This window comes from Pinus tabuliformis, chromosome 9 (genome assembly GCF_031772625.1).
Source record: "Pinus tabuliformis cultivar Carrire ecotype Pingquan chromosome 9, CPIR1, whole genome shotgun sequence".
NCBI lineage: Eukaryota > Viridiplantae > Streptophyta > Pinopsida > Pinales > Pinaceae > Pinus > Pinus tabuliformis.
Window position 1 is genome coordinate 1,424,336,596 of NC_142307.1, and position 26,862 is coordinate 1,424,363,457.

The window sequence follows — 26,862 nt, forward strand, 5'->3', positions numbered from 1 at the left end:
GGATTGACACCAACCCCGTTTTGTATTCTTGTACTAGTGGATGTATGAGGGCCATTATCCCTAGTACGGGAGCGCCTTAGAATGTTGTATTATTCAGTTTGATTAATATAACGAAGTTGGGTTGAAAATTCTAAAAAGTTGTCTATATTTTGTGCACTAGTAGATTTATTGTTGTTTATATTCCGTTGTGCAAAGTACTTTCGTTGTGATCTTTGGTTTGGTAGCGTCAATGATTTAAGATTCTATCCCAAACACCAAGATCGCGGAAAAACAACACTTAGAGGGTGATATTAATGACAAAGATCGCAAGATAGGCAAGGACTTTGATGATATGTAGTTATTTGTTGTAGCATGATTTCTTTGGATGTTAGAGACCATTTAGAGCCTATTTGTTGAAGTATTTTCGATTTAGAGATGGAATGCACTCAATGATAGTTTGGTTATGTGCACCCTTACATGTTATATAAATGAGAACTTGTAATTTGTGGACTTGTGGTTGATGAAGATTATAACTACTAGATGACTGATGTTAAATGGTTTAATCCATGTTTTTATGTTTTTTTATCACTAATTAATCATTCTACATGCTTTTGTTGACATATATGCATCAAAATATATAAAAATATATAATATATCAAATTCGCACCCAAAATTTCTCTTGACCCAGGAGCTTTTGAAAATGTCGCTCCCCGCTCCTGCTTCCTGCTTCTACCCCCGCTCCCAAGCAACCATGGTGTTGGCCCAGAGTGTTCACCAAGAAGGGTGAGTGAGTGCTTACTAGTTGAAGGTCTCAGCATTTTGGCCTAGGGAGAGGCCATGGGATTTGAGGACCAATCACTCTAGAGGAGTGAGTCATGACATGTTGATGACATTGCCATGGGTTTGGTACCACCTCAAATATGGCCACTAGCAAATGTTGATGTTAGATGATGATGATGATCATCATGTATAACCATTTCTTCAGAGAAATTTGTCAACATGAGAACATTTATGATAATGATTATGAATACCTCCCTAGTTAAGAGGGAGTGTTGACTTTGTAACTATAGTCGATCTTCATAATGTATATTTGGTCACTTCATGTAATTGTATTTATTATTGAAAAGCACATTTTAAACACTAGAGTCGAAAGAAAAATTATTTAGAGTCAGAGTCCCACTACGAATTTTTAAAGAAGAAAATTTGAATTTTTGAAATGTAATTTTTGGCTCCAAAAGTTGTCAAGTCGGCCCTGGCTAGAGGCACACCCATTCGACCAAGGCAGACTACTATATAAAGGCAATTCGATGTCCTCCACTTGGGCATTCACATTCTCACACATAAGACAAGTTTTGGGCAAGCAACCGAAAGATAAGAAGGACGAATAGGACGACGAAGAAGGCAGTTTGGCTCTCGTTCTCTCTCATCAACTTGCACGTGTGGATCTAGTCTTCTCTCTCTGGTTCACAGATTTTCTATGCATTATATTGCAGGGGATCGAATTTTTGGGCAACTGCAAGGGGCAAAATGTGAAAATTCGAAAACCCCAAATCCTACTGTAGCAACTGATTAAGTTTCTTCTATTCGTTAAATAAACTTGAACAAATTATTTACTGCATCTTACAGTAAATATCGAAACAAATACACTGCAGCCTTCACAAATATAATACTGCAGAAGAAAAATAACGCTGGAAGAATAGATGCATGCACACACAAATAACACTGTTATTTTTGGACCAATGTCCCCGGAAAAACCCAACTTGGGAAAAATGGTGCAACAGCTGAGAGTTTTATTATTATGCAATGAATCGAGTACAAATCTATGGATGCTCAAATCCAGCAATCCATGCAGAGAAATGACTGACAAAAGATCTAGTGAGAAAAATCTCACTTCCACCGGTGAACCGACACTGACCTTGGCTCAAGGTGAGTTGCTCTTTGCTGCCTCTACGCAGTCCTTGCGTCAACCTAAGTCATTTTGCATCAAACAACTCGGGCCAGTGTCTCTCTTGCTAACTGATCAGCTGTTGTCTGGGAAATGGACTCTCCTGGCCTCCAGGCTCCCACTCCGGCTTTTGGCACTGAATCACTACTTCTCCCCAGCAAAATACAGCTTCCCCTCTGAAGCATTGCACTGCCTCTCTGTGGAACTCTCTGTCTCTCTGCTATGCACTCACTGGATTGGAAAATCTTCCTCTCAGCCTTACTATCCCTGCCCCTCTCACTGCTTCGATCTTACTGAATCACCTCCAGCAACACACAGCTGCTACTCTAAAGATCGATTTCCCAGCAAAATCGAATTCCTTGGTGTCTCAAGTGTGTTCTCCAACCCCCATCGAATTTCTTCTTATAATCTCTCATTGAGACATCAATGGCCAAGATTAAAACATAATCGATGGCTAAGATTAACTAGAACTCGATCCATGTCTTCTTCTAGAATATTCTCACCATGACTTAATTAATACCCTTTAATTAATCAGTTTTCCTAAGTTTAGACTTAGGCACCATTAAAAAAGATTAATTATTTTAATTAAGTCATCTCTACATGGAATTTCCAAAAACGATTTCTGGGTTTTGGAAAATACATGTATTCTAGCCTCTCCACCAAATTTTGTGGCTAGAACACATTCGATGCTACAAAAACTAACATAAAATTTCTAAGTGAATGGGCAATTGCAGGAGAGCCGAAATTCTGGGTTAAACAGGCAGAGCGAATTGTTGGATCAAATTGGGTGACTTGACTTAGAGGGGAAGACCAAGTTTGACCATAGGTATAGGTGTGTCTCTCATTGAACAAGAAGAATTTCTCTATAGAAAAGGTTGTTGGGCTTTTCCCCGTGGTGGGTTTTCCCAGGGTAAATATTGTCTTCTTTTGTGCATTGTGATCTCTACTATTCTACTGTGTTGAAAATAATAAAAAGAAAGGTCTTCTTTGACTTGTGCCTTAGTCAAAGAGACCACAAGGAGTCTTTCTTTAGCATGCACAAGTTCCTATAAGTTAGGACGAGTTTCCTATAAATTAGGACAAGTCATAGAGCAGTTTGACTTAAGCGCGGGAGTTGGAGGCTCAATTCGGTTGTGGAGTAGTGCGAATGATCTTTGGAAAAGGACAAGCAAGTGATCTTCAGTTTCTAATTGAGGCAAGACAAGTAATATGAGTCAATTAGACTCAGTTAAATTAGCAATCACAAGTTTGAGTTCCCAAAATAAACTTGCAAGATTTAGTTGATGTGAATTGCTTAAAAGGAGGACGAAGGCACAGAATTGGATCATTGTTTTTGTGAGCACACAATAGTGAGACAAGACAATCGAGAGCAAGAGTTTATGTTAAGGATCTTGTGAGAGGAAGATCATACTAAGGAGAAGCTTGTGCACAATTGATAGAAGACAATTTCCTTGAGATTTGCGCTAGGAAATAGGGCTCAAGCTATGCAAGGATTCAAAGAGCAGATCAAGGCTACAAGCAGGGCGTTTCAAGCTTAGGTAAAGCAGGGAGAACAAGTGTGTTGTTGAAACATGATTGTATTGTAAGAGATATATTGCTCAAAACTCTATCAATTATATTCTCAAACAAGCAAAGGGTTTTCCTAGTTGGGTTCCCTATAAAATTTTGTGTTTTTGCTATCATGTGACTAGGTTTTATTGATGTTCTATTCAGCTGCAAATTGGTAGAGAAATTTTGTCTTTGTGTAACGACTAGTTTCATATTTGTTCACTACAGCAGTTGCAGAATTTCAAGGAAAATCTACATACTGTTCTTTATGGTTGAATTTTTGAAGTATAATTAGGGAATAATATATTGAAATAATTTAAAAGAAGATCTACATCAAAAGTAATTATAGAATTTCATAAATATTGTGCTAATCTCTATTGCACTTAGAAAATCAGCATCAACCACATCATGCCAATAGGGGGAGCAAAGCACATTGAATGGCATATAGCAAGCACAGAGAAACTGCACCACTTTTGCATCCACCTCATTTCTCCCCACCCATATTAAGGATATCTATTATTTTTCTTCTAGATTCATAGGTCCCAAAAGTTCCATGAGGAGATGGAGATGTCTGGCCACTGAATCTAGATGTTGCATTAGATTGAAGGTTTTGTGTTTTACCATGTTCTTTTTGTGCAGCCTCCTCTATTTTGATGTATCTTTGTCTTTCTTCCTTTGATATCTTAAGGAAAAACGATATCCTAATGGCACTTTTATTTTCATCACTCTCCATTACCCTACGAAGATGCCTTCTCACACTAGTATATGAATCATTATAATGTTGATTTGGGGTAGCATTGGTTGTGCTTTAGGCCTCAAATTTTGCAGGGAGGCTTGAACACATGTATTCCAAAGAACCCAGAAAGCGTTTTGGGAAATTCCACCCAAAAATGATTTTATTAGAATAATTAATATTTTTAATGGTCAAACTTAGGAAAATTAAAATATTAACGGGTATTAATCTAATCAGGGTGAAACTTCTAGAAAAACACACGGATCAAGCCAAAACGATTTGAGCCTTTGATTATGATTTAATCTAGGCCATTGGTTGTCCAACAGGAAGATATAAGTAGGGGCTTGAGGGTCATTTGGAAAACACCAAGAGAGATCAAGAAATCGATTTTCTGAAGTGAGAAGTTCTCAAGAGGAAAAATTGATTGAGGTGATTTCTTGCAACAGAGGGGCAGGTATAGCTTCCGAAGAGAAAGTGAGATCCTCAGCCGGAGAACCATCAGCAAAGAGTGATCCAGTAGCCTTGACACAGACGCTGACGTAGGGCCAGAAGGGCCACACAAAAGCAGCGCAGAAGGAGAGAGAGAAAGTCGAAAATCAGAGCATAGAGTTAGTTTCAACAGCCGGATATCAGGATGTGAGATCGGGAGGCTGAGAGCAGTGACTCTGGGCTACTGATTGATTCCCCAGTTGGGTGACGCTGGGACATCACAGAGGTAGCGCAGAGACAACGTAGGGCCTGGCAAGGGCACCTCATCCAACAGCCGAAATAGCTGGGACTTTTTCTCAGTGATTGTCTGAGATAAACTCACAAAGCTTCTGCCAGTATTTCTTTCTGTAACTGAATAACCCTGTGAGGTATTCAATGATGTATTCAGAATTTGCTACTGCTTAATAATAATAAACCCTTAGAGTTGTTGCACCAGTTTTCCCACATTGGGTTTTTCCGGGGACATTTGTCCAAAAATAACGTTGTCCTATGTGTTTCTATTTTCCTTGCTCAGTTTCTATGTTTCAGAATCATATTTAATTTGGTGTAGGTTGCTTTAGTAATTTACTTCAATGTTTCATGAAGAAATTTGAAATAAGCTTGTAATGTAATTTACAATCTAGGTGAAGTAGATTCAGTTGGTTGCAGTAGGATTCTTGAGATTGTTAGATCTAGGAATTTTCACATGGTATCGAAGTTGTTGATGTGAAACAAGGAAGAGCAGATCTAGCACTAAAGCAAGGGCCAACTTGCTACAACAAGCAACAGTTCGAATCCCCTAAGGGATTGCGCAGTTCTAGCCAGGAGGGCTATATTTTCATGGGTGTCTCTCTCTGAGTGAGCCAACAGAGAGGTAAGACTGCCAAATCGAAAACTTGCCAAGGCAGAAGGAGCTACGCAGAGCCACGCAGAGCTAGAGGGACGCAGTTTTCTGCAAGCTAAGTGCTGGGCAGAAAAGTCGTCAGAAGGAAGAAGCAGATCGCATAGTGAGGGAATACTTCCTCAGTGATTTCTTGCCGAGGAAATCAATATTTCTCATTTGTTGAGCAGCAGAGGAGCAGCAGCTTACCATCTCCATCAAGGAGTGCGTAAGGCAACTTAGGAGCTACGTAGTATGGAGAAAGAGGGAGTTGTTTGACACTTTTCGAAAGATATGGCAACCAATGGCTTGAGGGATTGGGACGGGTTGGACAGGGCTTCTAACTATGCCATCTGGAAGGCTAGAATGTCTTTCCTTCTAGATGAGCATGCCCTCAAAATGTATGTTGATAATGTGGTAGCTGAACCTGCGGACACAGATCCGCTAAAGAAGTACAAGGCTAAGATGTCAAGGGCCAAAAGGATAATTTTGGATGGAGTCAAGGATCACGTGGTGCGCCACGTTGCTAGCAAAGGAATTGCTAAGGAGATGTAGGATTCCTTGGCCACATTGTATCAAGGATCTTCCGAGCAGCGGAAGATGTACTTAGAATAGAAGTTAAGGTCTCCACAGATGCAGAAGGGAGAATGTGTGGATCCATTCCTCACAAAAGTGAAGGAGACCCGTGATGAGTTGTCGGTTGCAGGGCACACACCTCAGGATTCGGAGTTAGTGAGACTAGCTCTAAATTTCATCTCGGATGAATGGCAAGTCTTTGTCCAAAGTATCCTGGGCAAAGCAACATTGCCAAATTGGGACGAGATGTGGGCAGCTCTGAAACAAGAAGAGCTGAGGAGAGACCTGCTCAAGGTCAAACTTGACAGGAGCAGCAACAGCAGTGGGTCAAAGCCCAAAGTAGAGGAGGAGGATAACGCAGCCCTTGCATCGAAGGGACAGCAGGGGCAACAGAGACGAAAGAAGGACGTCTCCAAGGTGAAGTGCTTCAGATGTGGCAAGATGGGCCACTATGCATCCCAGTGTCCTTTGAAGAAAAAGGACAAGGATGAGAAGCATGATCCTAAGGTTGCAGCCGCAAAAATCGAACAGGATAAGTTCGCCATGACAGCCAAGATACCTCCAGGAGGGAGGTGAGCTGATATAGAACTATAGTTCGATAGAGCTACAGATGGGCAGGATCCTTGAGGAGCCCACCTCTTGGATCATCACCTTGCTACGGGAGCCCATGATCAGTGGTAGCGGGATGGAGAAGTTTTCAATTGGTGCCATGGAATGTTGATTCGACAAATGCAGTAGTTAGTAGCGCCAGATCTTGAGCAACGTAGAGCAGATAAGCAGCAATCCGTGGAGGCACAGTGCAGAGCTTCAGTAGCGCAGAGGCTTCAGAGGATAGTGTAGGACTAGCAACAGTCAGGGTTTTAGCGCCGAGGTGTATCCACTGGATACTTGTCCAGTTTTGGGTGTTTTCAGTTGCTTCTTTCAGCAGCGGAGTTGCAATACGAATGAAGTGTTAGCAGTGGCAGTGCTAGCAGCATACCAAATGCAACATTTGAGAGCGAGTTGTAGTACAGATGTAACATTGGCAGTGGCAATGTCAAAGGCAGCAGTACAATTCCAACAGTAGCGCAGTAGTTGGTGGACAACATGTCAGACATCAACAACGCAGAGGACAATGCTTCAAAGTCAAAGCAATATGCAGTAGCAGTGTGTTGCTAGACGATCAGAGCCTTTGATTATGATTTAATCTAGGTCGTTGGATGTCCAACAGGAAGATATAAGAAGGGGCTTGAGGGTCATTTGGAAAACACCAAGATAGATAAAGAAATCGATTTTCTGAAGTGAGAAGTTCTCAGGAGGAAAAATCGATTGAGGTGATTTCTTGTAGCAAAGGGGCACAGATAGCTTCCGGAGAGAAAGTGAGATTCTCAGTCGGAGAATCATCAATAGAGAGAGGCAAAGAGTGATCCAGTAGCCTTGACATAGAGGCTGAGGCAGGTCCAGAAGGGCCACATAGATGCAGCGCAGAGGGAGAGAGAAAAAGTCGAAAATTAGAGCAGAGAGTCAGTTTCAGCCACTGGAAGCCGAGGTGTGAGACCGAGAGGCTGAGAGCAGTGACTCTGGGCTACTGATCGATTCCCCAGTTGGGTGACGTTGTGCCTAAAAGGGTTGACGCTGGGATAGCGTAGAGGCAGCGCAGAGACAGTGCAAGGCCTACCAGAGGCACCTCATCCAACAGTCGAGACTTTTTCTCAGTGATTGTGTGAGGTAAACTCACAAAGCTTCTGCCAGTATTTCTCTCTGTAATTGAATAACCCTGTGAGGTATTCAGTGGTGTATTCAGAATTTTCTACTGCTTAATAATAATAAACCCTCAGAGTTGCTGCATGGTTTTACATTTGTCCAAAAATAACGATGTCCTATGTGTTTCTATTTTCCTTGCTCAGTTTCTATGTTTCAGAATCATATTTAATTTGGTGTAGGCTGCTTCAATAATTTACTTCAATGTTTCAGTTGGTTGCAGTAGGATGCCTGAAATTGTTAGATCTAGGAATTTTCACATATAAGGTATTCCTTGGTGACAATCACGAGGGCATAAAAATTTAGTAGTTACACCACCTCTCCCCACTCGTGTTTTGTCACATATCTCCACAAGGGTGTCAATGAACCTTTTTCCACCTTCATTTCACTCTTCATCCCCTTCTCCATCAAATCCTTCCTCATCATCATACATCGGGTCATTATGAGTGTGACCATTGTCCTCTTCTTCCATTTCTTCCTTTCGATGTATTTCCCCGCCAAAACCATGAGAACTAAAAATGGAATGATAAACCACAAGAACACCATTTATCTCAAATCTTGAACGAACAATCTACAATAAAATTAGGGTGTAGAAGGAATTGGAAAAGAGTAGGAGAAGAGAAAAAACCAAAAATAAAGAATACAAGGAAGGTAGGGAACTTGGGTTTGCAATTACCTCTTTAACTCTTGAGAAGTTGAGATAGATAGCAATGTTATTATCTCCTCTAAGCTCCTCTTTGTTCACTCCACCAAGCTCTCCTTTGTTCTCTCCTCCAAGCTCTCACAAATCTTCCCTCATAAATCTGCTCTCTTTTGCTCTCTCCTCCAAGCTCAAGCAAACAAGATGAAAGAATGAGGAAAAGAGGGAAGAGGTGTTTTTCCCCTCAACCCTAAACCTACCCTAGGACACACCTCTCAAAAATTAGAAAAATAAATAAATAAATACCTTTTGAGGATCGTGTAGAAATGTTTGACCTGTTGAGGAAGCACATAAGGAGCGTGGCCCGAGAAACTAGGGAGCGGGATTCTCACTAGAAGCACAATTCCATGGTCGAAGCAAGAGGGATGCTTCTAGCAACCTTAGCTTGGAAGAAACATCTTGTATATGAATCAACTTTAAGCTATTCATCCCATGAAGGAAAGTGATCATTAAACAACTCATTTGCTAATAAATGTTTCCCTGTAATGAAGCGGTATAATTTTGCCCTAGTTTACCCTAGGGTTTTTAACCAATCCGTAAATAGTATGCAATTAGAGAGAGAAAATGATATTGCAATTATTGTCCACAATGCAATTCTTCAATTCATCAAATGCAATTGTAAACAGAACTAAACAAGATCCCACTGAATAATTCAATAGTTCATCAAAAAAAATCGGTCAATAAATTACAATGCTTCAATCGTTCATAACATAATGCTACAACAATGAAACAATTAACCATATTTAGAGACCGTTCACAATAATAGTTTATGGCTCTATACAATGCTTACGACAACAGTTTTATAATTCTATACAATATTCAAAACCAATATAACCCTATCTCTTACTGCTCCAATTTCGAACCCTTAATATGTCGTTGGTGCTTCTGTAATGAGGGTCGAACCCACTGTCCACAGGAAAAAGTTTACATTGACTTGTATAAACTTATTTTTACCTAGTGCGGCTAACTTGGAAGCTTCCAACGACCCAACCACACACAAAAAGGCATCCATCTGTAAGATTAAAGATTTCATAGGGCCACTTCAACCGATATCATTTAGACAATCAGCTCCATTTCTGGATTAGGGTTTCCTGCAATATCGCAGGAACCCTTTAGAGGGTTGAAATCTCCTTCAGAAAAAAGCTTACATTAACTGCCTTCAAGATCTGGATCAGAACAGGGTTTCGATTATCAAGCTCTCCTTCTGAATACGCTGTCGTGCCAATGAAAGGGTCCTAACGGGAAATGTGCATGAATTATCAATAGGATCCATGTGCTGGAACAAGGAAAAAACGTCAGGAAAACGTGTCCTTTGATAGTCCTGTGCCAAACAAAATGCAAGACAAACTCGTTGCCTTTTTTAAAAGAAAAGAGATAATTCTTTGTTGCCTTCAAGAAGCTCCTAAACCAAAATGATACCCAAGAAACTCGCTACCTCAGATAAGATTCCTTATGTTTAAAACAGAAAAGAAAGATAGCAGTAGTCAACTAGGGTGGAATCTTTCACCACCAAAATTGACAAGAGGGAGTGGGGTCTTAAATCCCTCAGAGCAATGCTCAAACATAAATGAAATGATCCACACTTGATGCTCCAAAATGAATTCAATCCTCCTGTATTTATAGGCTTCCTTGAGGGGTTTCATCTTCATAAATGATTAAGTAAATCTTACTCAAAACCTCAATTCTAGGTTTTTCGTCCCAGCCGCCCCAAAATTTGCCTAGTAATCAGTATTTTGGGGGTTTTCCCCTTTTTTGATGGACTATAGCCTACGAGGATTGATAGGCTAATGAGTCCCATTCATCCTCAATTCGTAGAGGACATTACAGTCCCCCTGCCCAAAATTGCTTGCCCTCAAGCAATTGCATGTTCAGGTGCTACAAATTCGTTCTTCTTCCCATGTTGCATCCTCCTCTAGTAAATTCTTCCATTTGATGAGATATTCCAAAATTACTCTTCCTCTTAACTTCTTTTCCCGCACAGCCATGATTGTTTTCAGAATTAGTTCCAATTGCCCTTCTAACTTCGACAGAGGCATTGACCTGCCCACCCACAGCTTTCTTGAGGCATGGTACATGGAATACATTGTGGATTTTGTTGTCACTTGGTAGCTCCAACTCATATGTCACTTCGCCAATTCTACGGAGAACTTTGTAAAGCCCATAAAACCTCGGTTTCACTTATTTTGCCCCGCTTTTCTTGAGTTTACATTGTCTATAGGGTTGCAATCGCAAGAAAACAAGATCTCCCACCTCAAAACTATGTCTTGTTCGATGTTGGTCCACGTACATCTTTTGTCGATTTTGAGCAACTTGTATATTTTCCTTGATTACCCTGAGAATATCTTGACTCTCTTGTATCCAGTCTTTGGCAACGGGTGCTTTGTTGTCTCCAAAAAGTCTGTCGATGAAGGATAGTGCATCATATCCAGACAGAGCTCTAAGGGTGTCATCTTGATGGATAAGTGGTAGGTGGTGTTGTAGCAATGCTCCCCAAGGTACAACCACTTAATCCATGCCTTTTGCTGACCTATCACATAGTTGCGTAGATACCCTTCAATCCACTTATTCACAATTTCTGTTTGAGTATCGATTCGAGGGTGATAGTTAGTGCTAGGGTTCAATTCAACTCCTACTAGATTGAAAAGCATCTGCCAAAATGCGCCCATAAATCTACTGTCACGATCGCTGACTATATTCTTTGGCAATCCATGCAATCTAAAGACCTCTTTGAAAAAAGTGTTGCCACTTGTTTGGCCAAGTAATTAGCTAAGATGGCAAAGAAGTGTGTGAAGTTAGTCAACATGTCTACCACTGTGTAGATGCAGTCCTTACTTTGTGCTTTGGGTAACCTTGTGATGAAATCCATCAAGATGCTCTCCAATTTTTGTTTTGGGATTAGCAGGGGTTGGAGAAGACCTGCGTGATGTGTATGCTCAACCTTATTCTGTTGGCATGTCATGCATTCCTTGACGTATTTCATCGCATCTTCCTTTAGCCCTTTCCATGGGAATCGTTCCCGAATCTATCGATATGTCTTGAAGAATCCCTGATGCCCAACTGAAGGAATATCATGGGTGACTTTCAAAATCTTCTCCCTGAGTGTAGATTCAGGAACCAAGTATACCCTGTCTTTATAATAATTTACTCCATCAATTATTTTGTACCTGGATGAACATGTCGATTAGTGCGTAGGCAAATTGGTTCTTGTCATACTCTGCTGAGAAATGTGCCTTCCATTCTTTTGTGAGTTCCATGAGAGCACATGTTGTTTGTTTCCTGGAGAGTGCATCAACCACAAAATTCTTCTTCCCCTTCACATACTCAATGTCAAAATCGTAAGCTTGGATTTTGCTTACACATTTTTGTTGTTGTTTGTTTAGGTCCCTTTGTCCCAAGAAATAGTGTAGGCTATTGTGATCTGTCCTGAATATGAACTTGTTGCCCACCAAATATTGTCTGAACTTTGCCAACATGTGCATGATAGTTAGCATCTCCTTGTCATATACGGAGTAAAGTCTTTCTGAATCTTCCAGTTTTCGGTTTTCGAATGTGATAGGATGGCCCTTTTGCATAAGGAAATTCCCTATTCCTTCTACTTAACGCATTGTACTCCAATATGAATGGTTGACCAAAGTTAGGAAGAGCCAGTACTGGACATGAGCTCATTATTTCTTTGAGCTTGTTAAACGCCCTGTCAAATTCTCCTGTCCACCTAAATGCTCCTTTTTTGGCTAAGTCCATCAGAGGTCCACTTAATTGGGAGAACCCTTTAACAAACCATCGGTAGTAGCTGCAAATCCGGAGGAACACTCGTAATTCTATTACGGTTTTGGGTGTAGGCCAATCCACTATTGCCTGGATCTTTTCTTGATCGACTTGTACCCCCTTTGCGCTAATCAAATGCCCCAAGTGATCATCCCATGTCTTGTTGTAGATGAGAAGGTCATCAAAGAACACCAACAAAAACTTCCTTAGTTGCTTGTTGAAAATATTGTTCATGCATGACTGGAAAGTGGCGGGCGCATTGGTTAGTCCAAACCAATGCTGCAAACATCGGCATCAAGATAAAACCGATAAGAGTCTGGAAAAATCAAGAAAATCGAGAAAATATCAGTGAAAATCAGCAAAATTAAGATACCATCAAAATATCGGTAAATATCAACAAACATGGGCTAGGCCAAAAAATCGTGATTTCAAGATAAAATCTGGATGTCATCGAGATGTTTGCACCACTGGTCCAAACAACATGACCAAAAATTCAAAGCGTTCGTAGTGACATCTAAACGTTGTTTTTGGCATGTCTTCCTCTCAAACTCGTATTTGATGATAACCAGATCATAAATCGATCTTTGAAAAGTACATTACCCCATGGAGTTCGTCCAACAATTCCTCAATCCTGGGAATGGGATACTTGATTTTGACGGTTTTCTTGTTAAGAGCTTGGTAATCAATACATATTCTCCACGTGCAATCCTTCTTCTTCACCAAAACTATGGATGATGCAAACAGGCTCGAGTTGGGTCTAACATGGCCCATGGCTAACAATTCCTAGATGGCTTTTTGTATTCCATCCTTGAACTTATTCAAATGTCCATATGGTGTGGTGATCACAGGCCTAGCTCCTTCTTCCAATTCAATAGTATGCTCAAATACTCTTTTAGGAGGCAATCCTGGAGGAATGTTGCCAAACACTTGAGCATGCTTGTCCAACACTTTTTGAATATCTATCCTGTATTGCGGTTTGTCATTGTCGGGGGTATTTTGGGTCATAACTTTACATTCTACTGCTTATGCTATAACCCCATGCCCGAATAGGGCTTCCATCCTCCTGGCTGAAACGACTTGCAGCCCGCCATTTGACATGCCTCTTAATACGACCTTACTGCCATTTGGTGCTCTAAATTCCATTTCCAATGCTTGGTAGTCCATCGTGTGCTTGCCCAATGAATACAACCATTGAACCCCCAATACCATGTTGAGGTCTGCAAGATCTATTACATAGAAATCACTAGTAAAAGTATAGTTACCGAGAGTTACACTCAAACCTGGGATCATTCGTGTGCAATCCAAGTTGTACCCATCCGCAACTATCACATCCAAGCCCTCAAACTCTTCGGTGGGAAGTCCCCTTTTAGCTACTAGTGTTGCATCAATGAAGTGCATCTCTCCATCAATTAGGGTTGTGATGCGTTGTCCCTTGACAACTCCCCTGACCCTAAAGGTGTAATACTTGGGTGCGCCTGAAAGGGTTGCAGTCTTAACTAGTGGTCGCGTCCTCTTTTCTTCGTTGGGCCTTTCCTCTTGTGGCGGTTCTTCCTTGGGTTTGATTTTCTTCTTCCTTTACTTCATTTTGCGGCGGTTCTTCTTCAACATTTGAAGTGGGTTTCTCTCCTTCTTCCTCATCATCAGAGACTACTTTGATGTACTAAATTTTTCCCTTACCTAAACAGCGATGACCCGGTTCCCATGGCTCCCTACAATTGAAACATAGCTTCTTCCGCCTGAATTCGCTTTGTGTTTCTTCATCTAACCTGTCTTTTCCGCGCCAATCACACTGAAAGGGCTTCTTCTCCTTTTCTTTTGGAGGAATGAAAGGCTTGGATGGAGCCTTAGCTTTAGCGGTTGCATTTCCCGTGTCTTGAGTCTTCTTGATAGCTTCCTAAACAATGGAAGGATTGAATGCCTTAACCCACCCTTGTAGGGGTTTAACTAATGCTTGAGTGAAAAGCATAATGTTAGTTTTGTAGCATCGGAGGTGTTCTAGTCTCAAAACTTTGTGGAGAGGCTAAAACATAGGAGTTCTCCATAACCCATAAATCGTTTCTGGAAATTCCACCTAGACTATCTCAATTAGATTATTAAATATTTCCTAAGTCTAAACTTGGGAAAAGGGGTTAATTAATCAGAATTAATTGAGATAAGGTGTGAATTCTCTAGAAACTCACACAGATCGATTGGGAAATGATCTTAGCCCTTGATTAAGGTTTAATCTTGGTCGTTGGAGGTCCAACAGAAGATTATAAGAAGTAGATGAGTAGATGGAGAACACACACTTGAGATCGATTTCCTTGGAGAGTTTGAATTTCCAGAGAGCAGCAGCAGTTGCCGGAAGAGTTCGAGCTTCAGAAGGGAAGCATAGACAGAGAGGGGCAAGGACAATGAGGCTGGAGGAAGATTTTCCAGATCCGGTGAGTACTTTGCAAGAGGCAGAGATTTTCTCCAGGAGGCTACGCGAAGGCAGCGCAGAAGCCCCAAAAGAGCAGTTTGATTTTGCTGGAGGAGAACAAGTTTTCAATTCCAGAGGCCGGGAAGAGTTTCCAAAGGGCCGGAGAAGTGTTTTCCCAGTCAGCAACAGGGAGGACAGCTAGATTGGCAGTTAATTCAGGCAGCACGTGTGGTAGGCAGCTCCAAAGTGACGCAAAGCTTGTGCAGACCCAGTTGGATGGCTAGCTTTTCAAGGGCAATCAAGTGTCGAGATTGCTCAAAAAGAGGGTAATTTCCCTCAAATAATTTTTGCTAGTATTTTCTCTATAGCATTACCAGATTTCGGCATCCAGATTGTACTCAGATCATTTCACTGTTGCATAATAATAAAAACGCTCAGTTGTTGCACCGATTTTCCCAAGTTGAGTTTTCTGGGGACATTTGTCCAAAAATAATTGTGTCAATTTTTATGTATGTGTGCTAGAATATTTTCAGTTTCGAACGCTATTAGTTTCTACAATATTTTTGTGAAGATTGTAGTGTGTTTATTTCGTTGTTGCTGTAGCAATACACTGCTAATTTAATTAACAGTTAGAAGAAATAATACCAATCACGGCAATAAAATTTTGTAGCGAAATTCTCAGCTACAGAGTAATTTTGTAGCGTGAAATTTTCACACATAACTAATTTCTCTTTAGATATATATGTCACCATGACTGCGGTACATTCAAATTCTGCAATAAACTCTTCATGTGACCATGTTTGCTTGAGTAGTGCCAGTTCTCTGAAGTGGATGTCTGGGTTCTTTCAATCGAATCTTTCTATCAACCTTTGTGTAAAATCTTCATAAGAAGTGATGTTGGCATGTCCCAGAGTTACTAGACCATGATACCACCACTCATGCACTTCCCCTTCTAAATGTAATGTGGCAAATTGGATCGCGTCTACTTCAGCCATAGAATTGAGCCTAAAGTAGGTGTCCAACTTTTGCACCCAAGCCCTTGTTGTACATTTAGATGATCCATCAAATGAGGGTAAAGGAATTTTACTCACCTTGCGTGCCAGTTCCCCATTAAGCTGCCCCCGGGTCTATTCCTGTACCTGAAGTTGTTGTATTCATTGAAGGTCATAGTTGCTCGAGTGTTCTCATCCAATCTTGCATAGTCCTGAATATATGTGTTAAGAAGTTGATTTGGATCCACTGCTTGGGATATCATCCCTTCATTGTTTGTGAATTGGGGAAGTAATGGTCAGCCGCTCCTTTTGTTGTTTGCATGGTTATTAGGCAAACTAGGACTATGATTACTACTACCTTCACTAGTGATTCTGTTGTTGGCAGCAGCATTTTATTGTCCTACAAAATGAGTAATTAGTTGAGGAAGTTGTTGTTGTCCTTGAGCCAAAACTTGTGTAATCTCCCGTTGCCCTTGAATCATTTGTTGTCGTTGTTGTTGTAACTGCTAGTTCATTTGGTGTGGTCCATGTAGTAATTCGTTCAACAGAATATCAGGGTCATGTTCTCCTTGTCCTGCTCTATCCCCTATGGCTGAACGGTGAGTAACCCTCTTTTTCCTTACAATGACGTTGCTTGTATCCACAGGAAGCATGGATGGCTCATATACTCACAGTTGGCAGGATGCTAGCGCTCTGATACCACTGTAATGAAGCGGTATAATTCTGCCCTAGTTTACCCTAGGGTTTTTAACCAATTCGTAAATAGTAGGCAATTAGAGAGAGAAAACGATACTGCAATTATTGTACACAGTGCAATTCTTCAATCCATCAAAAGCAATTCTAAACAGAGCTTAACAAGATCCAACAGAATAATTCAATAGTTCATTAGAAAAATTCAGTCCACAAATTACAATGCTTCAATAGTTCATAACATAATGCTACAGCAGCAAAACAATTAACCGTATTTAGAGGACCGTTCATGATAACAGTTTATGGTTCCATATAACGTTTACGACAACAATTTTATCATTCTATACATTATTCAAAACCAATATAACCCTATCTCTTACTGCTCCAATTTTGAACCCTTAATTTGTCGTTGGTGCTTCTGTAATGAGGACCGAACCCACTAACCGCAGGCAGAAGTTTATGTTGACCTGTATAAATTTATTTTTACCTAGTGTGTCTAACTTGGAAGCTTCCAACGAACCAACCACGGGCACAAAGGCAACCGTTTGTAAGATTGAAGATTTCAGAGGGTCACTTCAGCAAATATCTTTTAGACAGTCAGCTCAATTTCTGGATTCGGGTTTCCTGAAATATCGCAGGTACCCTTCGGAGGGCTGAAATCTCCTTCAGAAAAAAGCTCTCATCAACTTCCTTGAAGATCTGAATCAAAACAGGGTTTTGATTATCAAGTTCTCCTTCTAAAAATGCTTATGCGCCAATGAAAGGGGTCCTAATAGGAATTGCACATGAATTATCAATAGGATCACTCTGCCAAAACAAGGCAAAAACACCAAGAAAACTCGTTTTTTGATAGCCCTTTGCCAGACAAAATGCAAGACGAACTCGCTGCCCTTTTTAGAAAGAAAAGAGATAATTCTTTGCTGCATTCAGGAAGCTCCTAAACCAAAATGATACCCAAGAAACTCGCTACCTCAGGTAAGATTCCCATGCTTAAAGCAAAGAAGAAAGATAGAAGTAGTGGGGTCTTAAAACCCTCATAGCAATGCTCAAACTTAAATGAAATGATCCACACTTGATGCTCCAAAATGAATTCAATCCTCCTTTATTTATAGGTTTCCTTGAGGGGTTTCATCTTCATTAATGATTAAGTAAGTCTTACTCAAAACTCCAATTTTGGTTTTTTCGTCCCAATTGGCCCAAAATTTGCACAGTAATGGGTATTTTGGGGTTTTTCCCCCTTTTTGATGGACTATAGCCTACGGGGATGGATAGGCTAATGAGTCTCATTCGTCCTCAATTCGTATAAAAAAACAAGCTCTGTATTGCCATCCAATGCAAGTAAAGAGTTTGAAGATGTGTCTTTGAAGGAGGTAATGATCAATCGATTACAGAATACGAATACCGATCCTGGCTCTATCCCCAATTCATCTGATGTAGTTGAAACTATCAGCCACAATATTACAGATATGGGTGCTACTACACAACTTAAAATTGAAGAGACCATTACTGAGGTCCAAAATTCTCAGATGGACAGTGCTAAACCATTCACATTCTTGAATGAAACAAAGAGTGGCTGAGTTGATAACGTTGAGCTGGTTACTGCTCAACTCAGTGTTTCTCAAACAGAGAGAGTAACAGTGCCGCGTGAAAAAAAAAAAAAAAAAAAAAAAAATGGTCCTCCCCTGTATGATCATGCAGAAGAGAGTGTTATCATAAATAGTGTTGAAATAGAAACTCTAGCGTAGTTTGAATCAGTCAAAGAGGCGGTTACCATGTTTGGAGGAATAGTTGATTGGAAAGCACAAAGAATTTTGAACATGGAGAAACATCAATTTGTTGAGGCTAAGTTTCATATGCTGCAAAAAGAGCGCCCTGACTTAAAGAAACAACTTAGTGCAGCAGAAGAGGACTTAAAGAAACAACTTAGTGCAGCAGAAGATGCGAAGGCGCAAGTTCTCAAGGAGCTAGACAACACAAAGAAGCTCATAGATGATTAATGCTGAATTGGGATAAAGCAAAGATTGCAGAACAGCAAGCAACAAGAGACTCTAAAATTGCAAGTAAGTATTGCTTGGAAGACACAACTGGAAGTTGCAAAAGGGAGGCATGCAGTGATTGTTGCAGAATTGCAAGCTAATAATGAATTAGAAAACATGAAAGAAGAATACTTGCAATTGATGAAGGCCAGAGATATTGAGATCAAAAAAGCAGAGGAGGCCTTGTATACATTTGAAAAAACGGAGAAAATGGTTGATGAGTTCACCCTAGAGCTGATTGCCACAAAGGACTCTTTGGATACGGCTCATGCTACACACAAAGAGGTAAAGCAACATCGATTGACTACTTTAATGGCCGAAGAGCTAAGGAAATGAAGATTGCAGAAGAGGAACTTGAGAGGTTGCAACAACACCTTTCTTTTGCCAAAAACCTGAACTCAAAGCTTCAAAAGCCACAGAAGATGTATCTCAATTGACAAATTCTGTTGAATCTCTAAGAAAAGCATTGGAAGGAGAGAAGGCAGCATTGGCAACAATGCGACAAAGGGAAGGGATGGCATCTGTAACTGTTGTAGCTTTGGAAGCTGAATTGAGGAAAGCAAATGAAGAATTGGATCGGTACAAGCAAGGAAACCATGGCAAAGCTTCCAAAGGCTTTACAACGTGCTGCTGCTGAGGCAGAGGAAGCCAGGATTGATGCTCAAGCAGCTAGAGAGAATATGCGCAAAAGTAGGGAGGAAACAGAACAAGCTAAGAGTCAGCACTGCTGAGAGTAGGTTGCAAGCAGCTATAGAGGAGACAGAAGTTGCTCAGGCTTCAAAAACAATAGCTCTTAAAGCAATCAAAGCTTTCAATGAAAGTGAGTCAACAGAAGGATCTTCTGATTTAAAGAATCCATCCAGAGTGATACTTACTTTAGAAGAGTACTATGCCTTAACTAAAAAGCCACATGAAGCTGAGGAACTTGCTAACAGCCAAATGGCAGCTGTTATGGCCCAAGTAGATGCTGCAAAGGAAAATCAAGGGAAGGTTATGAAAAACTTGGAGGAGTCAAATAAAGAAATAAATGCAAGAAGGATGCATTGCAGGATACCTTAATAAAGACAAGTGAAGCCAAGGCAAGAAAACTGGCAGTTGAGGATGAGCTTAGAAAATGGACAGCAGAACATGAGCAGCGCAGGAAAACTGGTGAAGTAGTAACTTGTGGAGATTTCTTTGCTGCTATGCGTGATGCCAATAATTCAGATCCTTCAAATTTCTTGTTATGGTATTCACAAGCAGGGACCCCTGTTCTAAAAGTGCAATCATCCTACAACCCCGAGGGAAACACTAAGTTCAGGCAAGAAATTCCTCCTACTCCAAGTCAATCAGTGAAAGAACCAATGTTTATACCTATGGCTCTTGGGTTGCTGGATTCCAATGGAAAGGATCTGCCTCTTTCATCAGTCTATAATGGAGAATCTATTCAATCCGTTAATAGTGAAGGTCATTCTCTTGCAACAGTAATCCTCCATATTGAAAAGGAGGAAGAAGAGTTTGTCTTTGATGACATTCCTGAAAGGCCAATTCCCTCTCTACTATGCAATTATAGTGCTCCTGTGCATTTTGTTTCAGATAACACCAATGATGATTTGCCCAATAGTGCAAGGAGTAGGGTTCGGGGCATTAATGGCTTCCCTGCGCATGGAGGTAGAAGTGGAAGCACAATTGGCAGAAAGAAAGAACATAATGAGAAGGAAACCAGTCGCAAGGATCTCGGAGTGGATAAGAAGTTGCGATCTTCCAGTGCTAGAGCAAGTCACTTTCCAAATTTGGATTTAGATGATGATGATGTTGAGGATAATCTTTTTGAATCTGAGGACAAACAGCCTCAAACATCTAGATTAAAAATTAGAGAGAAAGCTTTGATCATGGCAAGGGAGAAGAAAAATGGCAGGCTATTGAATTTGTTGCAAGGTGGGTACCACGTTAGGAAACAGGCACTACGTTGAAGTCTTCAGAGTTTAAGAATGAAGCTAGGATAGTACAGCAAATGTATGTTGGAGCATTCTTCAAACATACTTGGGATCATAGTATCAATGTGTTGACTCTACAATTGCTTGAGGACTAGCAATGTCTCGAAGGGGGGCTGTAATGGGACAAAGTACCCTATCTAACGCCGTAGGCTATAGTCATTTGAAGGGGGGAACCCATTATTTGATGTTATTGGGGTGACATTAGATAATTTGGGGTAAATGGAGAGAAACTTGTAATAAAAGTGAGGGCAAAATGGAGAGAAACTTGTTAGCCCATCAAATTAAAATTAGGAGGGAAAACCCCAAATGGAATCTATAAAAAGGAGAGGAGAATCATTTTAGTAATCATGGATTGTTGAACTTTCTGATTTTTGAGTTGAGGCTCTTGGAGGTTTTAAGACCCCTTTTTCTGATTGGCTTCTGTGTGAAAGATTCCACCCTAGCCAATCCCTTCTCTCTACTCTGTTTAGCATAATCTCTGAGGCATCCTTCATCTATTTTGTGGCATCAAGGGTTTCTGAGGGAGTGATTTTTGTGGCATCAAGAGTATGTTGTATTATCTGGGCAGCGATTATGTGGTCTTTTTGTGGATTCAAAGTATTGTGGTATTTCAAGGCTGTTTTGGGATAGCGAGGGACAGCAAAGGAAAATCTGGGCAGCAAAGGGTTAATCTATGACAGCGTAGGCCTATTCAAAAAATTTCCAGGGCAGCAAGGGACAACAAGTGAAGTTTGTGCAGCAAAATAGCCCTGAAACATTACCTTAGGCAGCAGCCCACCTTATCTTGTGGCAGCACAATCGTTTGAAGGTTAGATCCTTGGAAGTGGAGTTTCCTAAGGTTAGGTTTGAGGCTCATTTATCACTGTCTCAGCAAAAGGCTTGAATAAACCCTATTGTGGCAGTGCCTACCTCTGAATGTTTCTTGATGGCAGCGGTTCACACCTTAAGTCAAATCGGAGTTCTATTGAGAGTAGCAGGTATGTCTACGGTAATAATTGAAGCAGAAAAACCCTGCTGAGGTCCAGTCTAGGCAGCGGAGGCCTGTTTGGGGCAGCGTAGAGGCTGGTTCAAGGTTTGCTGGAACAGCAGATCATCTCTATAACATTCTTCAAGGCAATCTGTGGCATAATCTGCAGCAAACAAAGTCTTGCTTATTGGACTGTGGCAGCAAAGTGTCAACAAAAAGGCAGCAAAACCTGGTTGATCACTGAGGTTGGTCATAAGGTCAAACCAAGAGTATTAGGACAGTAGGGTTTAATAGTAATTATGCAAATGTAAATTGTAGTATGAAATTGGAAAGACTACGGGTTTATAACCCACTTTGCACTGTTGGATTGAATTCATGTATATGAGTTCTTGGTGGAACTAATACTTGTTACATTGTTTATTGCATTCAATATTATATCTATTTGTGAAAATTAAGAGATTATTGTGATACTAGTTAGAATACAGTTGTTTGTCATGTGCTCCTTCCAAACCTAAGGGCCAATTTCCCCCAAGGGATATAACACATTCTTTCTCAGCACGCTATTGATTATATTGTATCGTGCCACGGTCTTTTATGTGTGTCATGTCAGCAACACAATATGTTTCTTTCTTTCTTTATGTTATTTTCAGCATTTTTTAAGCACTACACTTGCACTCCCACGTTGGATTCATATTTATTATTGTATACCAAAGTTACCAGGATTCGAATACGGATGCGGATCCAGATACGGATCCATTGGAATTTTGAAAAGTCAGGATCCGGATACAGCAAGTACAAAAATACATAATAATATTTTTTAATTTTAGAAAACATATTTGATGTTCAAAATCAAAGTCATTCATGAATCACAATATTAGAATTAAAATTATTAGACAATTTATGAATCTGAACATTGAAATGATGCATCTTGCCTCATACAAAACGATCGTAATAAATACAAAATGAGTGTTTCATCAATGATCACTTTATTAATATGATAATATAAAGTACGTCTGTCTACAACTCCTGAAATGGGTCTACATTATCATCATTTGCATATTGTAACTCTACATCATGAATAGACGATGGTGTGTCGGGAATGTCAAAAGTTGTCGCAGAAGTAGGAATTGGTTGTGTAGCATCCTCAAGTAGATTAAGGTGAGTCATGGCATTCAATGTCACATTTAAGTCAGATATCTCAGGTTCCACATCCCACATCCTACTTGGACCTTTCTTATACTCTGGACTAGAATGAGATAGAAGGCGAAGGTTGGAATGAACATATACAAGATCCTCAGCCTTTGCAGCTTTCAATCTATTTCACTTCACCGAACGGATGAAGCCATATGTACTGCAATTCCTCTCAGCTGATGAGGAACTAGCAACCTGTGATAACAACCTCATGGCTAGAGGTGAAAGATAAGTGTTGTCCCCACCATGAAATCCCCACCAAGTAATAGGATCCATGTGCCCCCAATCATCCATGGCTAGTGGATCTGAAAAGATCCCAGTGGATTGTACAAATGCTCCAAATTCCTCATGTACTTCCTTTGCAATTCCCACTTCTCTATAGATTTTCCTCAAAGTTGTCTTATATCCCTGTACCACTTCAAAATCTCTATTTGGAGATGTTCTACCAGGTAAAGACAATATTTTAAAATGATAATATTTGGGGTGTAGTGCATACACCAAAAGGTGTAATGGCATGGTCATTTTGTTCCACCTTTTTGTAACTATGTCTTTCACTTCATTGTAAAATACTTCAAAGGGGTCATGTTCACTTGCTTTGATAGTTTCTCGTATCTTCTCCAACATACTATCTATGTTTTCATAGACTTCCCCCAAGCAAAGCATATCTGTGTCAAATGCCCTGATCATGTTTAGGATTGGTTCTGTGAACTGCAAAAGGTATTGGACCTTGTCCCACCATGCATCATCAAGAATGATAGACTTTATTCTTTGTCCTCTATCGGAAGTTGAAGTCTTCCATGATTCCCAAAGAGGGTCAATGACCATTGCCTGTAATGCTTGTCTGACCTCCACAAGCCTCTTTATAACCAAAGTGTGGGAAGCAAAACGAATTTCAGCAACCTACATGTGTTTTCATAAGTCAAATATCAAATCAAAAATAAAATAAATTAAAATTAAAATTAAGAACTCATAATGCATAACATTGATTAAAAATTGAGTACCTTTAGTAGCTCCAACTTTGCAAAACTTCGATATAAGGCTTGGGACATCGAATGGTTGGTGATAAACATTTGGATCTCGTTTGATGCTACATATATTTCCTTGATCCACTCAATCTCACCAATCTTGGCAAGCATAAGGTTTAACGAATGCACTGCACATGGAGTCCAGAAAATGTGATCATATTGACCCTCCACAATCAAGCCCGCAGCTCTACAAACCTTTGCATTGTCCGTGATAACTTGGACAACATGTTGTGGCCCCACACTTTCTATTGCATCAATAAGAATTGTGGAGATGAACCTTGCATCTTTTTCCACTCCACTGCAATCAATGGCCTTCAAAAACATTGCTCCTTGGGGGCATATTACGATAACATTAATTAAAGGGCAATTTCTTTGGTCTCTCCATCCATCAGAAACAATTGAGACCCCTGTTTCTGCCCATGTATCACGGATTGATTGTAATTGTCTATCCACAAATTATCTTTCTGATGTTAACAAAATAGTGCATACTTTTTCATAGCCAGGGCTCTTGTATCTTTTTGGTGCTTCATTAACTACTTTAATCATTTGTTGCCAATAAGGAGAGCGCACCAAATTGAATGCTAGCCCATTTGCATAGATGCAACGAGCAACATACTCATCCACCACTTCTCTGCCCTGGTTATTGAACGTTGCTTCAAGAGGTCCTATAGTAGGTCTTTTATTATTTGTGAAAGTTGGTGTAGATGGCAATGAAGACTTGGTTGTGGAGGCTTGCACAGGTAGTTTTCCCTTAGTGAATCTCCTATCAGCGACATCTTGCAAAGATGCATAAAACTTAAGTTTTGCAGGACTTAAACCTTTCCCAGGTTGGCCATTTGGACCATTCAGACTAGTGCATACCAACACACCTGTTTTAGTTTGCCCAGTGAAATGGGCCTTCACTCTAGTGTACGAGCCATTGCATTCAGTACATCTCCATTTGTACAAACCACCCCCAGAGTTTTTGCCAAGAATTTCCACATACTGCCATAAAGGAGATCTTGGATTTTTATTAACATTTGCCTCTTCATTCGGTCGTGGTTCAGGACGTGATGGTTCCATGTTTATCACACTGCATTTATAACCAAATATAAATCAGTAAAATGATAAATTATAACTACACAAACAAAATTTAAATTGTTATTTTATAATTAATATGTCAAAATAAGATTTAAGAAGAAAAACAATTTCTAAATTATATATATATATATGAAAAAAAACCAAAAAAACGAAAAGGCAACCAAAATAAAATATAAAAAAAATAATAAAAAAAGGTAACTGAAAAAAATAATAAAAAACTTAACTAAAAAAATAATAAAAAAACATAACTAAAAAATAACAACATTTAACTTAAAATTAAAGTAGAATACTTAAAATCAAACCATTAAACTTCAAAATTAATTAATTAATTAATTAATTAATTATATATATATATATATATACTTTTTATTATGTACATTTTTTGTTGAGATATTTTCTCAACCAGTTAATGGACTTCGTGACTATCTGACATCCTTTTGCCATTTGGTACCCTAGTGTTCTCCTCACTAAAATCCTTTTCAAAAACCCAACTCTTAAATATGCAATCCTCCAATGCAATAGTATCTTTTGAAAGTGTAGAAATATATTTATTGCTAGATATTTATTATGTTACTTAAAATTATTATGATTTAATAAAATTATATTAACTCTAGTTAATTTTAAAGATGTTTGAATCTTTAATAAATCAAATCATATTAATTTTAATTAACTCTATTAACCAAACTTTCTATGAACATATACGTATTCTATTAGATTCTCAATTTTTTCTTTTATGTAAGTTGATTTACTATTTTTTAAGATAATATATTATTTTGAAATATACATAAAAATAATATTTTAAATTTTTTTATGGAGATAATATATTCGAAAGTATTATATTTTAAAAAATTATGACACAATGCAGAAAGGAAAATTTTCAATTTTTAAAATTAGAGAAAAAAAAAAGTTAAGCGAATAAATTTTTTATTTATAGTGTATTTAAATACTTAGAATGTGTATTAAATTGATAAAAATGTACCGAAATAACTCAACAAAATAAAAAATAAAACAATGTAAAAAAATAACAGAACTTAACAAAATAAAAACAAAACTTAACCAAAAAAAAATATACAAAATGAAACGATATAAAATTTAAAAATAAAAACCAAACAATATAAAGTCAATTGTTGAAAATACGAATCACGGTTTAAAAAAATATAAATAACCTACCGTGACCGTGACCATGACCTCTCCTGCACCAGCGCGGCACAGCTACCTTTCCTGCACCAGCACCGGACAGCAACCACCACCATGACAGTCTGCCCCGTCTGCCCCTCGAACGAATGATTGCGACTAGCACTAGCACGACGACCTCTCCTGCACCAGCACGGGTCATTGATCACCAATGCAACCAGGATAACGACGACATTGTTTTGACCCTCGACCAGCACTTAGCAACAGACGAGACCCGTCAAGTTTTATAATGGATGAAGACTGTGAAAACACCAGTTTTTTGCGCCAAATGAAGCAACGATAACAATAAAAACTCGAGTTAATGTGTTAATAGAGAGCAGTTGAACTATTAATCGTTAGGAGTGATATTGTTAACTGAAGTGTTAACTGAGGAGAGCAGTTGAATTGTTAATTGATTGGAGTCGTACTGTTAACTAGAGTTTATCGCCTAGATCTGCCGCCAAAAACACTAGAACAGCCGCCAAACCTAAAAAACCGCCTCCAATTAAGATACATGTCATTCCATCTCATATTGAACCTTTTCCCTAATAGATCCAAGCGGATCAGTATCCGTATCTGTTTCAAATTCAGGGATCCTCGGTTCCATCACTTGACCCCCACGAATCCGGTAACTTAGTTGTATACCTCTTTAGTCCCATTGACCTACTTTTGTGATCATTTTGTTGGACATTAATAAAATTATTTTATCTTTATCTTACATTATCCTACTTTATTTAGGTTTTTATATGTTCTTGTCCTCTAAATAGTAAATATTCATGGTTGCACATTATTACTTGGTTGATTTTGTACTTCTCGTGAGGAGAAGCATCTTTGGGAGAGCCCTCCTTTAATTTTTTGCATATTGAAGTACATCTATGTGGTCACTTAAAGCAAGTTTATAGCAACCTATCTATGCCTCGTTCCGTATTGTTCAAACCGTCTTAAATCATAAATGTTGATCCTAACTACAGCACCAAATTGAATAAGCTCTAGTTTT

At 39.4% G+C, this 26,862-nt stretch overlaps 1 protein-coding gene and 1 pseudogene across 5 annotated transcripts in view; one reads left to right on the plus strand and one right to left on the minus strand.

Moving 5' to 3' along the window:
* The window catches only part of LOC149153887 (uncharacterized), a 403,197-nt gene that overhangs the window by 367,599 nt on the left and 8,736 nt on the right, over positions 1-26,862 (minus strand). The window lies entirely within an intron of this gene.
* LOC149153888 (protein WEAK CHLOROPLAST MOVEMENT UNDER BLUE LIGHT 1-like) lies at positions 17,791-20,405 on the plus strand (annotated as a pseudogene).